This window comes from Gallinula chloropus (assembly GCF_964237585.1).
Source record: "Gallinula chloropus genome assembly, chromosome: 4".
In the NCBI taxonomy this organism is placed as follows: Eukaryota; Metazoa; Chordata; class Aves; order Gruiformes; family Rallidae; genus Gallinula; species Gallinula chloropus.
This window is the reverse complement of record NC_140088.1, coordinates 86,302,451-86,317,641: the sequence shown is the minus strand read 5'-3', so window position 1 is coordinate 86,317,641 and position 15,191 is coordinate 86,302,451. Positions and strand designations below refer to the sequence as shown.

Sequence of the window (15,191 nt, the reverse complement as noted above, 5' to 3'; positions counted from 1 at the left end):
CCTATAAAAATCAATGATTCCAATAAAACAGGAACACTTGTAGAGATTCTGCATGTTACAAATCGTCATGATGTACATCAGCAACACAGCAACCGAATCCACAGTCTATGGGAACTAGACTCGACTTCCAATTCTCAGCCCAGTTCAGTTTCTAATAGACTACATTTTAGAGAAGTTTTCTTTAGCATGGCAATTAGCGTAAAGGGTGAGTCAATTCCATGATGATCAAACGCCTAAAGGAATTTTAAAAAATAAACTAAAGCCCGGCAGGAGAAGCTCTGCAGCTTTCCACACCACATGATGCCTTTCACTTCAAAACTACTAAGTAAATTACTGAGAAAAAGTTACTGTGAATAAAATGGGCTGCACTGTGTTAAGTAATTATTTCTAAAGTGTGAAATGGGTAGGAAGTATCTCATCTTAAAGTAGTGCCATGATGCATATTACCTCTGTAGTATAAAGTGAACAGTCTTTTTTTTTTGTCTTTTTTTTTTCTTCTTTATCTCACAGGAGCAAGTACAGGAATGAAAACTTTATTTTTCTAATGATCTTTTATGTGGGAGAGAAGTGCAAAGACTCAACCTGTGAAACTATGCTGTACTCTCCTATTTGTACAGCACTACTGTTTCTGGAAGAATCTTCTAGAGTTTCATGAGCTCTCAGTAAATTATAAATATATTGGGTTAATGTTCCCCATTTAAGGAAGGCATGATCTCCTATGTTAAAGACTAGCATGTCTGGGAGAGTTAAGGGATGCACCCCAGATCAGATTTAATTTGTGAAGCAATGCAGAACACAGCTTGCCTTTCAGTGTATCTTGCAAATACATTGTGCCACAGACCCATTCTGTGCCTCAGTCTTGAAAAGAAGTGGTAAAAAAAAGGTCACTTTAATAGAAGAGTTATGAGTGCAGTATGGGATAGGAAAACACCCTTATGATGCTTCTGGAAGAACAGAGAGGATTCTTGCAATCAATGAATCCCTAGATGCATAATAACAGGCTATTTCACCAAGGTGGTTTTTTTGTTTGTTTCTTCAGGTTTGTTTGGGTTTTTTTTTTTGTTTGGTTTTGGTTTTTTTGACCACTGTTATTAAAAGTTGCAAGGACTGAGGAGAATAAAGAGGAAAACCACACCAGAATTAAATAAAAAAGAGCTTTCTTCAAGACAAAAGATGACACAAATTAGCAGTAATGAATTGTGCATACTAGTTGGGTAAAACGATGATGTCCATGCAATGGATAATTATACACACATAGCAGAGTACAAGCGAAGTTCAGTCCTAAATCAAAAGCATGAGGTAGGAGAGATTAAATGAGAGTACTAGCCTGGGTTTAATGCCAACAAGCACAATTTAGAGAAAATATTTTTCTGTACTAATTCCTTCATGTAGAGTGCAATACAGCCTTTTGTTTTATTTTGTTCATATACATAAGAGATTAATTCCAAAAAGATCAGAAAGGGTTATTTTCTCAGATTAAATATCATATGGATATCCAAATTATACTTTGTGAGGGCAGACTTCTGACCACACACAGGGTCATTTAGTGACCTGCTTAGGAGAAAGAGCAGAAATGTATCTGCCAACTGTAAACTCATTTTGGCCTCAGTCCTGAAACTATCTATGAGGTTTGACCTTCAGAAGAACTTCACATAACACAGATGGGTTGACTAAGGTTGGCCACAGGAAAACATTTAACAAGTCAGTGTTGCAAAGCACTCTGTAACGATGCAGAACAAGCCTCTAAATATATCAAGTGAGCTCTTCTCTGCTGAAAGAGTAGAAATTTTGGGTAAGAGTCTTCTCTTAAAATAAAAGACTGGCAGAATGTCTACCTATAAGAGTGTCCATTCTGACTGATGAATTCCAGAGCAGTTTGCTACAACAAATACCATCTCCTAGTAAAATTATCTACTTATATCATTGTGCTCTCAAAAAACATGTATTTTGACATCAGAAACAAATTGCACCAACATGTAGAATGAGCTGTTGCCTTAGAAAACTGTTTCCACATAACTTGAAATTTTATCAAGACAAAAAGAAAGCTGCATGACATACATTTATGCATTTGTGTGTGTGTGTGTGTGTGTGTAATATTTATGTCGCTTGAATCTACTACATTTTGCTTTTAGGCAATCAAAATAAATAAAAAAATAATCACAATAACCATGATTTCTTGACTGGCATATTTAGTATTTTCAATGCTAAGAAGGGCAATGCCCAATATTAGGCATTATTTAAATGTCTTATTTCAACTGTTACTTATTTTTTATGCCAAAGATTTGTTCAAATTGCTGAACCACACACTTGAAAATAAACCATTAGTATTGCAGCTGCCTGCTCAGCTAGAATTTCCTGTTTTAATACACACATGTCATTGTACAGTCCTCAATTATATGATCAGATCTTAATTTTTCCACAGGAACTCTGCTCATATTCACAGGATAGATGAGCCTCATTTGTTGCTCTGTTGTTTAAATATCTAAAATTTGTTGTATGCAAAATTAACATAGATTAATATAGCATGCTAAAAATGTTGCTGGATATTTCAACAGTTTCTAAAAAAAAACCCCAAAACCCACACTTTAGCTGTGAGAAGACATAGTACTTATTATTGGCATGACAGAGGAGAACTATTTCTTTTGAAATTTCAGAGGGAATGATTCTGTAAGCAAAATGGTATTGTTTAATTTGGCATTAATATGGGATTTACAAAGTTATGTGAAGTTTCATGGGGATGTTGGGTTATCAGGTCTGTTCTGACCTGTTTGCACTTTAGAACAACAACAACCACAAAAAGCTTCCTAGGAATGAGGACAGAGTTGAGCTGCAGTGATGCTAGAATAAACAGTTTCTGAAAAGCATTTAAAAATTATGAAATTATTAAATTAGTTCACTATTAAGTAAGCATTTGCAGAGAAATAGTGTAGCATAGCAAAAACTTGTGTGGGAAAATATTTTCTACTGAATACAGAGTATCACAAAAGGTTCTGGCTTGTGACTTAAATTGACAGTTGAATTATACTGACTTAAGTGGGTTTTATATCACTTCTGATATCTTATAAGAAAAGACAAGTAGTCTTGTATTTCATTACTGTTGTAAAGCCTGAATCTAGCTCTTTAAATGTGACGGCGATTCTTCCCTTTGGAAGTAAATGCTAATAAACCAACTGTATTTCTATCAGCCTAATATATACAGTACATTGATGAATATAGAACAATTTCCCATTTCTTGGACTAGAAATCATGATCATGTCTAATCTCATGTGCCTGACCATAAGTTTATGACTGTGAGTGGAAAAAACACACTGACTTCAGAAGTCACTGAATGAGTTCACAAGCTATTTTATATGGCACAGTTAATAGTTAAAAATAAATAAATTAAAATAGAGCAGTAAGAATAACAGACAAATACATGAGCTTTTTTGAAAGCAAAACAAAACTTTTTTTGTGTATGTTATGTTTGCTTTCCTTTTGGCTTTATGTCTTTAGGAACTGTGTTTCTAAAATTTCCATGCATGCCAGGCCTGGTATTGGCTGGGACAGAGTTAACTTTTTAGCAGCTGGTACAACTATGTGTTTGGGATGTTAGGATGAGAATAACATTGACAACACACTAATACTAAGTTCTTGTCAAGCAATTAAGGACTTTTCAGTTTCGCATACTGCCAATGAGACGGGATACCCAAGAAGCTGGGAGGGGACACAGTCAGGACAACTGACCCAAGTGGCCAAAGGGATATTTCATACCATATTATGTCATGCTTTGTATATAAGTGGTGGAGTTGGCCAGGAGGTGAGGTAGCATCAGCTCTGGGTAGTAAAAAAGTGTGACGTGCATCACTTATTTTCTATATTCCATTGATATTAATAGTAATATTGGTATTATTCTTTATCATATTAAACTGTTTTTCTCTCAACGAAAAATTTTTTCTTTTTTTATTTCCTCCCCCAGTCCACTTGTGAAGGAAGGAATGAGCAAACAGTTTTAGCTGCCTGCCAGGTTAACACATGAAAATGCCTATCCTTCATTACAATAAAATTAAGAACATTTTGCATGAAAGACAGACATGGGAATGTAGAGAAAAGTTAAATATTTGGAGATACAGAAACAGAAGAGTTAGCTACAGTAACCACAAAACATAAACAATATTTGCAATCTTAATTATCCTCCTACTCTCACATATCATCAAACCCCTTCCATGTTCGAGGGCAGTAACCACCTACTCCCTCTAAATCACTTCAGCAAAGCCCACAAATGCTATCTAACATTTATTTTCTGTTAGACAAACATATGCAAATGCTTCTCCATATGCATAAGCACATAGACACACCTCCCGAATAAAACTCAAATCCCTCCATCAAGGTCAGTGTCCTTAACTCACACCTCCCATCTGAAAGAGTCTAATTGAGATGTGCATCACAGTGAGTGAGGAAGGACAGGGTGAAGGCGGATCGGTAATATTAATGTTATCATAGAGGACAGTTAATTGTCAAGCTACCATGCCTGTTAGTCATTTGTCGTTTCAGTTCCTAGATTCTTAGAACTCTTCTACTTTTTCTTGCCCACATCAAAAGCATGATTCAAGGATTGCTCCTCTTAGAAGCATTCATTGTTCATTGTTTAACTTTCTATTATTTATTGCTTAATTTCTTTCCATAGAAACGATCTTAAATTGAGTGGCTAGCTAGTGTTACAAGTACTTTTTCCTAAAACAATATCAAAATCATCTTCACAGTCCTTTTCCTAAGTTCATTTCCCCCTTTCCATATATCCACTAAAGAAGCTGGGGGTTGTTTGTTAGACAATACCCTGCAGAAGACCTCAAATGTTTTTTTTCATTTCCACAACAGGGTGGTTTTGCTCCTTGAGTAGAGATGCTACTATGTCTGCCTATGCTTTCGTACAACTCCTTGCTCATCCAAGTCCTTCCTTTTCACCTATGAAATAGTTTCTGGGTTGGAACTTGCCAGCATGTAAGGAGCTCATGACGCTTCAATGGAACCGCCTCCTGGTTTTTTAAGCCAGAAAAAGCAGTCCTCAAAATACCTCAGTTAAAACCTCTGCTCTGCCTTCTTCCTTTTTTTTTTTTACTTCAGTGGTGTCCCATATTTCTGGAGCAATTGACTATTCAGTCTTCAGTATCTCCTGCTGTACAGTATAAAGACAGAGAGCTATTTTGAATGGCGGGCTTGAACGTTGTTCAATGAGAAGCACGACTGCCTTCATAGACAGACATGAATATAAATTAAATCTGGGAAGGAAGCAAAGAATGTATGGGAACATTTCACATGCTAGGGAAATATTATTTTAAAAACTGAAATTCTCTATATTCTTTTTCCAGTGATTTAGTACAGAGATTAGTATTATGGTTCTTTGAGAAAAACATATTAAAAAGAATTGAAACACAAAATGTTGCAAACTAAACAAAATAACAGCATCAGTCATCTCTGATATCATTATCACACTTGAGAAACATAATAAAATTCAAGCATATAGGACTTTCCTAGAAATTTCCCACACACTTTTTTAAGACATCTGTTCACAGCAGAAATGTAGGGTAAATTTTTGGAGGTGGAAAAAACAAAAAATCCCAGTATTTTTCTTATTCCCCCTATAGATTACACAGTTTAGAGCAATTTCTTTGGGGCATTATATGACCTTTTCTGCTTGTATGAATTTCTCTGGGGCTCTGGGCCACCCAGGGAAGCTCTGAATCAGCTCTATGAAGCTTTTCCATGAGGAACAGAAATGGACTTTTATCTTGGCCTTCTGTGTCTACAGACACAGACCCATATTTAACTAATTTGTCCCATTTAAATCAAGTGCTTGTTGTAAAGGGACATCCCCTACCACCCACAGGAACCCGATGCTGCCTGCACAGTGAACGAATTTATTTTCTATGCTGATATAAGGATAGCATATTGTACTGATCAAAACCATGTTAAACACTGCCACATTTGCAAAGAGAGGCAAGAATTTAATTTAAATGTCATTTTAACTTTCCACTAGACTTCCATTTAGACTTCTTCACTATTACTACTCTCTTTTTTCCCCCCCTTATTCCAAAGCTACTGAGTATCTTTATGTTCACAGATTTTAATTTTAATTGCATGCTCAACTATCCCAAATTATTAGGCAACATACCAAGGTAGCTGCAAATTGGCATTATAGTGTTCTCTCCATATGCTGAGCAGGTCAAACTATATCACCCATATGCTATATTCCTCTCTGCTGTCAGTAAAGCCAATGAATATGTTTTTTGTATCTCTACAACATACTGCTGAATTGCTTCAGCAGATCTTGAGATAAGAGCACCAATCTTTTTTCTCTTAAGATTACAAAAAATACATTACTAGACAAGTATATTCTTATACCTTTTGTCTCCAAAATTATTTTCCACCAGTCATATGAAATTCCTGCAACTTTCTCACAATATCAGTACCAGCAAATTTATGGGTTTTTTTTTCTGCCTTTGTCCAATATTGTATCTCTCCATATCAATAACTTTCCGCTTTAAATCCTTCTGAATCAATTCTCCTTTTAGTTTTTCTCTTCTCTCATTACTCACAATCTCGGCCACACAAATTGGCAGCCCGTACTTTCCTGCCTTTCAAAGCCAGTTGTAATTCCTAACTCTAAATTTATAAGTGGTGCTTTAACCCAGCAGATCTCAAAGTGCCAAGGAGCATTGACTACCTTGGGCTTATTCTAGGCACACGAATGTCGGAGATTGGTCAGAGAGGAGAAAGTGTTGTCAGTGGTGTCTGCCTTAAAATTGCCAATTTACAGGTGTTTTGTCCAGTTCCAGCTCTGAGATCCCATTTTGTGCAGAAAGAGGAAGATCACAGGTTGCCTGATTTAGGAACAAAAATGTGGGGCACAGAAAAAGGAGCTTAGAGAAAGTACTGAGAGGGAACACGTAACCGTAAGGAAAGACGTTTGTGCCCAAAATACACATTCATCTGCAGGGCAAAATGGTCCTTTTGGAGGCAGTGGTGGCATAGATCCCCTCAGCAAAGCTTCTTCCATTTCTGTGCCACAGCCAGGTTCAAGCAAACAAAATGTGGTGCAGAGATTTGCTCCTTTACCAGTAATCCATGACAACAAGCAAGCACGAGATGTACAAGGAAATCCTCAAGTGCTGTCCAGGAACTGGTCTACCTCCTGTTTCTAAACCAGTCAAGCAAAACATGGTGCAGCAGGAGACTCATACTGCAATACCTGTTTCAAGGGATCTGTAGGTCCCAGAGGCACTGGGATTGCCATTGGGAGCTTTTGTACATGTGATGCTTGGGTGCAGCTCTGTGTGGCTGTTGGCACGTGGTAATTTTCTGCTGCAACCCCCTGCCCCCAACCTAAGTAGGACTGCCCTATGCCCTACAGGAAGGCATAGCAGCAAGATGAAATGAGAAGAAAACCAGAGTTAGTAATAGAGAAGACAGATTTTCCCACATTGGGAAAATAAAAAATAAAACCCCCCAAAACACCCCTTCAGCATTTAATAAGGGACACGAGATTTGAGGCTGCACTGGATGAAACGTTATATTACACAGAGCATTTAAAACGGTAACATGATTCAGTAAAATACTTCTATAGAGATTTTAAGCCTCTGATATCAAAAGGTTTGAGCAAAACAGCTCTGAGTCAAGCTGCTGCCAGCTCTTTGCAGACCCCGTGGTGGAAAGGTATGCCTAGCAGGCAGCAGGAATTCTCTAGTCTACCAAGGGCTGACGACATAGGGCATGATGGGGCCTGCATGTTGGGATAGTCAGGAACATAACCCACGTGTGACAGCCAACCTCTTCTGAGAGGTAGGTTTTCATGAAACAAAACCTGAAACAAAAATAAAAGCATGAGAAATACAAAAGAAAAGCCAGCTCTGGACAAAGGGTTCTTTTTTTCTTTACATGCCTGACTAAGGTAATAAGATCTTGGCATGAAAACCAAATCATTATGTGAGGATGAGAACAATGTGTTTTATGCAACAAGTTCCAGAATAAAAGGACTGGATGTCCTGGGTTCCAGCTTGTGACTTCTGAAGCACAAACTTTCTGCTTAAGCATAGGATTCCTATGTGTAGTTTGTCATGTTAATTTAGTCTCTGTCTACCTTCTCTATTTATAAGCAGGAATATTTCAAAGAGGTATTTTGAGGATAAATGACATAAAGAAAAATATCGGACGTGCAAAAATAGTATTGCACTGGAAGCTATAGAAATACTTTAGATAGCTAGAAGTGTCTGGAGTATATAACAGGTGTCAAATAAATTTAAAGCAATAATATAATAGATTATACCAGATGAGCCAAAATTTCATGGAAATGCCGTTTAGGTAACAAAAAGTCCTATCAACTTGTCATCTGGTACAGGTGTGGGGGCTTGTAAATAACCATCCCAATGAACCAAAACAAAAAATCTTTTAGTATGTTCCCAGGAGAAAAAATACTACGAAAAAGGTTACAGAAACTTTATTTCAACTCAGCAAACCAAAGGTGTAAAACAGACTCTCCTAGTCAAATATATTCCACGTGATGGTCACTAACTGGGATGATACTGAAGTGTCACAGTTAAAGCAAATATACATGCAGTTTAGTGGATATAATGTAATCCTGGACTTCACTGAAATAGGGCCTTCGAGACTCCTCAGGGACATACCTGTCCATGTATTTTTACACATAATGCAAGTAATCAGTAATTGAAATATTATGCCCACCTCACAGAGACAAGATATATCAATGTAGTATGTCTTCTCACAGAGATTTGACAGCTAGAAATGAGGAGATGTATCTATTTCCATGGTAGAACACTGAAAATATTTTTTCTAATCTTATTTCATATTAAAATAAAAGTTAAGCAAATACTTCATACAGCACAAAGTTCTTTGTGTATATCAGTGACTATCTATTGAGCATCATTGAGCTCTACAGGAAAGCCTGCTGCACAACTGAAATGGCAATGATGGGGGCTGCAGAAGAAGAATGAGAAAACTTGTTTTGTTCTTCCTGTGTCCTGCCAGTGAGCCTCCAATGGTAATAAAGCACAGTCAGATAACTTCAATTCAGGCAAAAATTGAGAGGAGAAAAGGAAATCTCTCTGTAGGCGAGTTCTTCCATCACCACTGTTAGATGTGGATTACTTCCTTCTTTTACACAGCTTCATTAATATAATAATTATCCATGACATATAATGAGCCTGGTACCTAAAAGCAATTCTTTGACTCACTTAGAAATGACACAGAAAGGTCTTTTCTGGGTCCATCAATGTTTCATATTGTCATTAATGACCTAGGTGATAGAACACGGAACACGCTTATTAAATTTGGAGGTGACACCAAGCTGAGAGGCACTGAAAGTACTCTGGAGGACTGAATAAAAATTCAAAATTATTCTGACAAATTGCACTTATGTCCTAAAAAAAAAAAAAAAAAGAAAAAAAAGATGCTATCCAACAGGGTCATGTGCAAGATGTTCACTCAGTCAGCAATAACCAGTTACAGAACACAGAACAAGTAGTAGCTATGTAGAAAATTTGCAGAAAAGGTTCCAGGGGCTATTGTGAATCACAGACTGAACATGAGTCATCAGTGTCACCCAGCTGCAGAAAAGGCAAGCACCATTCTCAGGCAGGAAAACCCAAACGTAGGCTGGGAGATGCTGTTCTTTCAACTAGCAAGGTCTCGGTGCTGATGCCACCAGAGTTTTTGGCACCATGCATCAAGAAAACACAAATCATTTAGAATGGATGCAAAAAAGTCACAAGCAGTTACCAAAGATGAGCAAAAAACCCACCAATAGTAGAAGTTTGGAATAGATTTCCTTGAGGTCTTCAGTTCTGGGGTTTACAGGAGGAGCAGGTATGTCAGGAATGACAAAGCTAATACTGCACAGAGCACAAAGATGGTTCAGTTTTTTTCTCAAATCCATTGCACAGCTATGAACTGAGAGGTTTATGTCTCAACAACTTGCCCAGCTATAACCAATGGAATCACCCTAAACAGAGAAGAGGGGCTTCATATCTCATTCACAGAATCGTAGAATATTTATTCTTCTTTAAAAGGACTGGGTTAGATGGGAACCTCCAAGTAAAAGACTATTTATCAAGAAGATCCAAAATACTGTTGGGGCTGAGACTTAAAGTTTTAAGGATATTTCAGACATCCACATCCCATGGTTTTGGAGAGAATCCACTTCAGCGCTGGAGAATCTTTAGAAAATGTGATCAGAATATGTGTTCTTAAACTCTGTCTATTCTCCATAGTCTAAAAAACCCAACACTGAAGTCTAATTTATTTTAGATTTAAATTAAAAAGGTATTTAAAAGATAAAGGTAAAATAAGCATTTAAACCAAACTCCATTATTGTATTGGACCACTACTGGTTAAAGCAGAAACTAAACAAAGTTCATGCAGAAGGTTTTGTCGTGTATCTTGACCACAACAGCATTTTTTTCCTAGGGATTAAATGAAATTTTAGAGAAATGAATCATAGGGACACAAGTTAGTGGTTGCATTTGGCAGTGTTAGGTTTACAGTTGGACTTAATGATCTCAAAAGTCTTTATAAACCTAAATGATTCTGTCATTCTGTATGTAAATGCATCTATACATTTTCTATTTCTTGATGTTTTCATTTGTCAGACTGAATTAAAAATTTCATGTGAAGGTGATTTTTCTTCCTACTATTTAAAATGTCACTTCAACCTTACAAATGGTCAAGAAAACCTTACTTATTTGCAGAATTTACTCAATCAGCATTGCTACAATGCTGTCTAAAATGGTATTCTCTAAAAATCCAGTACAGAATAAACACATTGCAAGAAAAAAAAAATGGTTTTATAGTCTCCTGTAGTTGTTAAACTGCTCTACTCTGCTTTGTAGAAATGTCTGGAAAATCTACTTTGGAATGAAAAGTAAGTAGTGTGGTGTATAGTATATAGCAAAAGGAGAAGATTTTTTTTTTTTCCCAATTCCTGCAGTAGTCAGGCTAGAAATAAACTGTGGAAATGGTTATAGGGAAAAATTCACTGTATATGTAAAAATAATTATTTATATTTAATATTGGGCTACAGATATAGCAGTTAAAGTGCAATATCCATCGTAACACTCACTGTTCGATTCAGATTTTAATGGCACCTCTTAGGTAATGTTGCATTTGAAATGTCTGAACATAGCACTCAGAGAAAATCCAGTCAGCAAGAAAAAATAAGATGAGAATGTGAATGTGCTTGTGAGCTATCCAAGTAATGTGTTGGAAGTCTCTGACCTTGAAAAGCACAAAGCAAAGCCAAACACCTGAGTGCCTATTATCCATTACCGATCTCTTTTTAATATCAATCACTTCTGCCTGTAAAAACACGGAAAGAGAAAAAAATGCTCCTGTAATTCTACATTTAGTAAACTTCAATTGTAATAGGAAAGCTAGCAGTTTGGTTTTGGGATCATAAATCCAGTCTTTTCTAAGTCAATATTTTACCTCACCATCAACATGAGCTGATTTTCCAAAGTTAAAAAGCAAAACCAACCAACCAACCAACACTCATCTGTTTTTACTTATTGAGGAGCCACATGTTTCAGAAAAAACTTTCTCTTATGAGGAGTATAGAAATTTTAGTAAAGACATTTTTTATCATGATGATGGTAAAACCCAGACACAGGTTATCCAGAGAGGCAGTATATGCTCCATCCCTGGAAACATTCAAGGTCAGGTTGGACAGAGCTCTGAGCAACCTGATCTAGCTGAAGATGTTCCTGTTCACTGCAAAGGACTAGATTGCCTTTAAAGCTTCCTTCCAACCCATGGTTGGTCTATGATATGCAATTTTAAGCGATGCTGATCTTAACTTATGAGCAAGGACTTGAAGAGGAATGGTATTTCCATGCTATCCCATCTCATAAATTCTGCAGTCATACCAGGAAAATGACCTGTAGGATTTTAATGGCTTTTGCCAGTAGAAGTACCACAGAAATTATCTTGATGTTTTACGTGTGATCCACATTTTAATTGGAAATAAATTACAACCATCTCTTATAATGCATGAGATCTTCAGGATACATTTCTAAACCACACCTTCACTGATGCACGTGGCAATTCAATGCATTTTTAGTGGAGAAAAATATATAGTTGTATGATTTGGGCGTGGAGGAAGATCTTCAAATATATGCTCTGCATTTACTAATAGGAGCACAAGGTCTTTTCAATACTGGAATAGAATTTTTGATGAAGTGCCTGGTGGCAAATTTGAAATACTAGCCTGGGGGCCCCAACGAGACATAATTCATTCCAGTAGCAAGAACAAATCTAGCTTCTACATCCATTCCTCTAAAGTCATTATTGACCCAAGGGAAAATGCTAGCCTTAAGCAAGTTTTAATAAAGACTCTGGTGGAGTAGTTTCTGTAGCACTAAATGCGATAATGAGAAACAAGCCACTTAGCTGCAATAGACCCAGGACCTGTATATAACCCAAAAGTCAGTTTTCTGAGGTTCTTGGGATTCTTTCCAGAGATGAAACAGGCATCCAAAAGAGATTTAATTACCTTGCTCACTAATTTGTTACATAAAAATCAGTCAGGCTTAAATGGACCAATATTCTGCTTGTCTTATATGAGCATAATTTATTTTAATACTGTTTCTGTGAAGCAAAAATGTCCACAGACTAATCAAGTCTGGGTTGAAACCCAAGATTTTTTACTAAACTAATAAAAGTATGAACATCTAAATCTGGCCTTAAACATTGCTCTGCTTTAGAACTTTTTGCAGTGCATTTTAAACAACAAATGTTAGCATCTGCCTGTGACCGTAAGACCCAGTATCAAATAGCATCACTGACACTACAAACTGTGGCAGGTTAAAAGTTTCTTATGCAATTACTGAAAACGCTACTGATGAAGTGGGTAAACAACAACAAAACATCAGAGGTAGAATGTATACTTCTGAAGTTAGACCTGTATTTATTTTTTAGAAAATAATAAAGAGAAAAGAAATAAGTGTCCCTCGCTGTGCTGCTTTTTAGCCATCAACTGCAAAATAAAACCTTCCTAGACACGGTGGAAGTGATTTGAAAATTAAACTACAGCCTTGATACAGAGAGATAGAGAAAGGATCCTTTGTGTGACTGTTATGATCATTAGTCTCCATCCCAGGCAGAGCAATCACAATCTTTTGTGCCTGTTGTTGATGCCTGGCATTCATTCACAGAGAGATGCTTTGTTTTATATGTTCAGATTCTACAGGCAAGTATTTAAGTTGTGAAAGTCAGCAGAGGAAAATGGAGAGATAGACTCCTCGCATTGATGCTTTGTTGATACAACAGTGCTCTGAGCAAGAGGGGAAATCTGAGAAATTTCTCATGCCTAATACAAAGCAGTAAACCCCTCACCCAAGGCAATCCACATCTAGGTACATCATCACCATATTCAGGGTGAGATATCCTTTGAAACTTTTAAAAAGTCTGATCAAGTATTTACTCTGCCTAGCAAACATAAATACTTTAAAGTTAAGGATGGGAAGGTGTGGACTATACACTTCACAGCCAAACCATCAAACTTAAAGCCCGTATGCTGTATTTGCAGCCAACCCATTCATTTACTTGGAATAAAAAGAAGTTTGGGGTACTAATCCTTTTTATGAAAGCTCCTAAAATATTTTTAAACATTGCAGGGGAATCAGTGTGTGCTTTATGAGGCAGGAGGATTGGTGCTTACTGGCCTCTTTTCTTCTCTCCTTCTTTTTCGTCCAGTTTAAGTTCAAATAAGATACTCTGTGGTCATTTCAATAAAACTCCTGGCCGTTTATATAGATGAGGTGCCGGGCGGGGGTGGGTGGGGAGGGTGCAGAAAATATTTCTAGTTTGAATGGAGATTAAATGTCAAGAAGACTGGAGTTGCCATCTACTGGAGTGTGCAAAGAATGACAACTGACAGGCAAAAATCCTGAACGGAAAGCATCAGTCACATAACACTCCAGGTTATGTGGTACTGCGTATATTACTCCATAACTGGGGGAGGAAACATAAAAAGTAACAAAGGAAATCTCCAAAGACAAGGAATTATTCCCCACTCTTAGCTTTTGAAAAGTCAGAAGTTGCACAAGGAGGCTGTGTTAAAACAATTTCATTTGCCTATGTCATTTACCCACATTCAGCAAAAGACTGTATTTATCAGTTCTCATCAGAACACAGGTAATTCCACTTTCCAGCTTCAAAAGTACTAAATAATGTCAGAATCTGAAAAGAACAGTAAATTCTTAAAATGCAAGTGGCTAATCATTGCTGCATTTTTAAACCACTTTGAAACGCTCGGTGATATTACAGAATATCTTCAGTTGATGAAACACTGACAAGCAACAAAAATCTTCTTACAATTGCTTATCATCAGAGACAGTTACTCGATATTCACTGTGCTGTTCCAATAATGTGCAGTAAGTTCCTATGCAGAACAAAAAAAAAGTGTTTACTTTTATGTTTGTAGGTGATCTAATGTAAAGCTTCTATTTCCTACATACAGGTCGTGCAAAAGGCCAATTATTTACTTAAGAAAATTAATAAAATAAGTGTTTCAAACTGGAAGGACAGACAGACCAGACCTCTCAAAAGCAGTTCAGAGGAGAACATAAAGGAAAAAAAAATATCCTTAAAGTTATATGAATTAAAATATAAAGAAATAGCACAAGACATGATGTTAATGACTGCTACAGCCTAGAAACCCTGTGCATTTGCAGCCACGAGCACCAGACCAAAACCTAGTTAAAAACTACACAGGCACTGGGATTTTTTGAAAGCAGTTCAATATTTTCTGATATTTAGTGAAGATGTTTATTAGTCTCTCACTAACTGTAGAGAATGAAGTGACTGGACAGTGGTATCTGACATGTGAACTATGTTATTATGATTAATGGAGTTCATACATAAAGGGTTATTTCTCTGGAAAACGTCAGATTGAATAATTACAGGAATTAATCCCAAAGGGCTTTAGAAAATTTTCTGCCCAGTTTCAAGTCACATTTTTATCACATTTTTCTTATGACTAGAGGGCGATCTTTAATTGCAGTTTTAAGTAAAACAAGAACTGTAAGCAATTCATCAAACATCATGAAAAATGATGCATTTCTCTACCAGTCCTTGAAAGTAGCTAATTCACTTTTTACCCTCATCTCCAGGCAATATAGCGAAATCCAATCAATAAATAAACTGGT

The 15,191-nt window shown here is 36.7% G+C and overlaps 1 protein-coding gene across 3 annotated transcripts in view; it reads right to left on the bottom strand.

Moving 5' to 3' along the window:
• Positions 1-15,191, bottom strand: part of CTNNA2 (catenin alpha 2) — a gene marked incomplete at both ends in the record, with an annotated part of 407,127 nt that overhangs the window by 124,367 nt on the left and 267,569 nt on the right. The gene's annotated exons all lie outside the window — the stretch shown is intronic.